The sequence below is a fragment of the Marmota marmota genome, unplaced genomic scaffold (assembly GCF_001458135.2).
Source record: "Marmota marmota marmota unplaced genomic scaffold, marMar, whole genome shotgun sequence".
Classification (NCBI taxonomy): Eukaryota; Metazoa; Chordata; class Mammalia; order Rodentia; family Sciuridae; genus Marmota; species Marmota marmota.
This window is the reverse complement of record NW_026003318.1, coordinates 327666-332858: the sequence shown is the minus strand read 5'-3', so window position 1 is coordinate 332858 and position 5193 is coordinate 327666. Positions and strand designations below refer to the sequence as shown.

At 45.3% G+C, this 5193-nt stretch overlaps 1 pseudogene; it reads left to right on the top strand.

Moving 5' to 3' along the window:
* The first annotated feature begins 2127 nt into the window (after positions 1–2127).
* LOC107160328 lies at positions 2128–4800 on the top strand (annotated as a pseudogene).
* The last annotated feature ends 393 nt before the right edge of the window (positions 4801–5193 follow it).

Genomic DNA, 5193 nt, shown 5'->3' with positions numbered 1-5193 from the left:
TGCTCCTCTCTGGGAAGTGGAAGGCACGTGGAGGAGGAGGATTTCAGTGGGATCTGTTAGGTGGTCAAATTGTAGACAGCGCAGCCAGAAGAAAATAATGAGGGAGCCCGCGTGCAGCTGGCACACCCCAGTTAAGCTGTGAACTTCTAGGAAACGCCTGTGATCCGGACAAAATGAGGGATTTTGAAGTCTTCCAGAACAGAGTAACTCCACAAAGTCATTGCACCCTCGTTGCTTGGACTTTGGACAAAGTCAGCATAGCCTGGGACGGGCTCACCTGAGCCCCCTTCCCCTGCTGTGCTCTTGTCCATGCGACCGTCCTTCCTGCTCAGGCGGCAGGAGACATTCCCATGTTCATGTTAAAAATAATACACTGAGCACTTGCGAGTCAAGCCCACCAATAGTGTGTGTTCGTGTGAGGGTGTCTTGTGGCTTTTTAATGGTTTTGTTAACTACCAAATATTTCTTAATGAATGTGTCAATAAATATGCCTCCCGTTTTGAATAGGCACATTAATTCACATGTGTTATATATTACAACGATAATACACTGTGTTTGTATCTCTACAAATTTGTCCTAGTTGTTTCAACATTGAATTTTCTATCATTCAAAGAAAATAGTCACTGAACTATAACTTTTCAATCACAGTAAGCAAATGAAAACTATAAATTGTATTGCCCTCTTAGCAGCATAAAAATGTGACTATTTCAAATGTTTTACCCATATGATTAGAAATACATTTTAAGTAATAGGTTGAACTTTATTTCTTTTTGTCAAAACACACTTTAAGTTTTCCTACTGGCTGATATATGTGGGATTTTCATATTTAGTTTAGCTGCTGTGGAGTATTCTGATTTGGAATAAAACAGGCAAACCATTCATTCTCCCAGCGATGGAAGTTAGAGATTTAAACATGCTGGAACAAACATCTTTAAATACATCACAAAACAAAAAGCCCATAAGTCCAGGCAGGTGGTGCCTGCCTATGATCCCAGCAATGTGGGAGGCTAATGCACGAGGATTGCAAGTTCAAGGCCAAACCGGGCTATTTAGCAAGGCCCTAAGCAATTTAGTGAGACACTATCTCAAAATAAAAGATAAAATGGGTCAGGATGTGGCTCAGTGGTTGAACGACCCTGGGCTCAATCTACCGCCCAAAACAACCCCCACCCAAAGTTCACAGCTGCCAGAAGCAGTGCCTGGGCCTCCAAGGTGGTTGCTGGTGGGCACTTGTCAGTCAGATTTGCATTGTTATGTTTTACATTATAAAGAATTACCATCAAGTTTTCAAACGCATTCCCTGAGCAGTTAGGTTGACACAGCTTTAATTGATCAGTGAGCGTAGCTTTCAGCTTTGTGAGCTACTCGGGCATTTCCTTTTTGTGGTTTTCTTTTACAATAACTTGTTTTTATATTTTGCTCTTTATCAAGAAGAGTACTTGCATTGCAAGTATGTTTGCTCCTTGCTGGGCTATGTAAGGGTCAGTCTTTTCAGCTAATTAATGATACGATGAAATATCTCAAGCTATTATTTATAACCCATGGAGAGAGGATTGTCCTGTCATTTGTCATAAATCATAGGTTCTGGCTCCTGCAGTTTGAGAAGGACATACTTTGTTGTAAAGGGAGCAGTGTGTGTTTTACAGAGTCCACCACTAGTCACACAAGGTAATACAACAATGCTGAATTAAGAGGGCTAATCAGTAACTTGGTTTTAAAATGACTGGTTTAAGGTTGCCTCTAATTTGGAGTAGCTTAATAAATTGTTTTGAGTGGCAATATTCTGAAGTCCTGAGGACAGAACCAAGCACAGGGATGTTTTTGATGCAGATGGGCTGATGTTTCAAACATGCAGAAAATACCACTGAGGATGGGCAAATATACCCATCAATTAAGCAACCCTGTAGAAAAATGTTCATTTTCATGAAATCAGGTTGTTTGAAAGACGCTCCCTTTAAAGAAAGTTAGCAGGATGGGGAGGTTTTCGATAAAGTAGGACAGAAGAGACTGGACACCCGCGGGCTTTTCAGGAAGCAGGATTATTGACTGCAGGGTTCAGAGGTGGCTCTCACCTAAGAACTCTTCCTCTGAACCAAGACTTTGGAAATTTATTGAACTTTACCCAGTATGTGTGGGGACTTTGAGGTTTACATGACAAGTGCGCTCTGTTCCATCCCCCAGACCAGATACAGGTTTCACAAGTTTTACCAAGAAAACAGAGATGATATCTTTTTTTTTTTTTTTTTTTTTAACAAGTTTTCAGACTCTCCTCTGTCACACCTTTTGTGTACAAGCCTGGCATTTACTAGAAAGAGGAAACTTAAACCACAATAACCTCTGCAGACATCCTGCTGATCTGACAAGAGGAGAAGCTCAACTATGGCAAAGGTCTTCTGGGTGGGGGGCTCTGGACTGCTTCAGCAACACCCGCTGGACATGAATTGACTGTCCTGATAGCAGACTGGTCAGGATGTGGCTCAGTGGTTAAAGGACCCTGGACTCAATCTGCCTCTGGCTTTCCAGGAGACATTGGGCAAGTCAGTTGATGTGCCAGGCCCGTTTCTTCTGTAGAATGACAAGACTGACAAATTCGTTTTATTGTGCCATTGTGAGTATTGACTGAGTTGTGTGTGTGCTCTACGGTTGTCAGCAGCTGGCACGGAGAGCATGCCACCAGGTGCCGCATTGTCATGACTGCTGTGTAGCTTGTGCCCTGAAACAAAATAAACCGTCCTCTCTAGGATCAGAATCATTCACAGCGTGCTGTGAAGTCAAAGTTCCAATTCCTTCCTTGACTTAAGTGGTAAATCCTCATTGTAGCATCACTTACCACCAACGTTATTGCACAACAAGCTGGGCAGGCTGTTTCCCCCCAGAAGTAGAACTGCCGCAGTCTGGCTGGGCACAAATGCCGCAGTCTGGCTGGGCACACAATCACGAGCCACCACACAGCTTGTAGATTCAAACAGCAACTCTTTATTCCCGAACTCACACCAGCCGTCTACAATCACGTTCTGGGGAAATCCACGTTCTCTGCCCAAATCCACGTTCTCTCCCAAATTCACCTCCACTGGGCATCTGTCTCCCAAAATATATTCTGAATCCCGTGAGAACTCAAGGGGAACTTAGGCAGCAGGATACGCCCTATTCCCAGCAGGAATAATCTTAAACCTTAAACCTGGAACCTAAACTGGGAATGCCCTAAACCCGATTATGTTAAACCGGGAACACCCTAATCTGCCCTGGTCCTTGAGCAAGGTCAACTACATTCAATGTCACTGCAAAATGTCAGAAACATGGGGTACGCTGGCAAGGAAATTGTCATACCTACTTGGCTAATGGCTCCCAGCATAGAACTATGGTCACAAACACACGTCATAGAAAACACAAATAAAAGACACAAAAAACTCACCCAGATACTTTTGTGTGAGCCAAATTATTGGTTTTATTCCACAAATTCTTATTCAGTTATTTATCTTGAAACTTGAAATCTGAGAATTTTTAACATAGTTTCATTTGATGCAAAATTCTTGATCTCATGTTTGAGGAATACAACATAGGACATAAACATCATCAATAAAATCTTTTGGAAATGAGTTACTAATTCTTATAGGCATATCTCTCTCAAAAATATGTCCATGTAAAAAAAATAAAAGTCTACCTCCAGCCATGTACTTAAGAAATCCAATAGTCTCAACTAATGCAGGACTCATTTCTACACACTCAGGTTTCATTTTCTAAAAACTCATTTTAATTTTTTAAAATATTTTTTTAATTGTAGATGGACACAATATCTTTGATTTATTCATTTATTTTCATGTGGTGCTGAGGGTGGCACCCGATGCCTCACTCATGCGAGGAAGCCCTCAACCACTGAGCAGCAGCCCCAGCCCCTCATTTTAATTCGTTGCACGTCTTCCGCTTGATAAGCAGCGCGCAGATTTCCCTGCCACGTGGACAATCTCTCAGAGGTGGCCGAATTCCTGCTCCTGGGCCTCTCCGATGACCCGGGGCTGCTGCTGGTCCCAGAGGGCTGCTCCTGCTGCTTTACCTTGCCGCGATGGCGGGGAACCTGCTCACCCTGGCGGCCCTCACTCTCACGCCCCTGTGTTTCTTCCTGCGGAAGCTGACCTTTCTGGACCTGTGCTATGTCCCGGTCACTCTCCCCCAGTCTGCGCGCGGCGCCCTGACTCACCAGCCTCCATCTCCTAGGGCTGCAATGCCGCTCAGACACAGCTGGCCTTTCTCACCGTCATGTCCTATGTCCGCTATTTGGCCATCTGTCACTCGCTCCACTATGGAGCCACGATAACCCCAGCTAAATACCACCAAGTGGCAGCCGCGGCCTGGCTAAGTTGCTTTTCCTACGCGGCCTTACACACTGGCAACGTATTTTGGGAGCGCATTTCAAGATCCAGCGGGATCCACCAGTTTTTCTGCGACATCCCTCACGTGCTGGCCCTGGTTTCCTGTGAGGTTTTCTTGGTGGAATTTGAGGCCCTGGCTCTGAACTCGTGCTTGGTGCTGGGGTGCTGTGTTCTTATGATTGCCTCGTACATCCGAATCTTCTCCCCTCGGTGGAGAGCCCAGCAAACGCCGTCTCCACCTGCTCTCCGCAACTGTTGGTCACCGTGCTCTTCCCGACCACCGGGCTCTGTGCCGCCGTGGCGCCAGCTGCGGAGGCTTCCTCTGCGCAGGACTTGGTGATTGCTTTGGCGCACACGTTCTGCCTCCCACCTGAATCCCACCATCTACAGTCTGAGAAACAGGGAGATGAGAGCAGTGGTGGGGGCTGTGTGAGAAGATCCGTCCTCTGCAGAAGGAGAGCTTCCTGGTGGTCACTGCGCATCTGTGAAGGACCAAGCAACCCGAACAGCACTCCGGGACAAAAGGATGGTGCGCAACCGACCCCGAAATGACCAAGACATACTGAAAATTGTGGAATGGGAGAAAGAGAAAACCGGCCATACTGCAGCTTGTTGGACTTTAAATACTTCCTCGGAATATAAAAATATTTGCATATAAAATAGTTAAAAATTCCATAAAGGCAACCTCTTGAGGCGACCTCTTCTCACCCTAACGCATTCGCGTGCCTCATATATAGAGCCTGTCGTTCTTCATGGGGTTACTAAGGGTTTGTTGGAGGACACACTTCTGTCCTGGTACCAGATTTAGGTAGTCATCAAAGAGCCC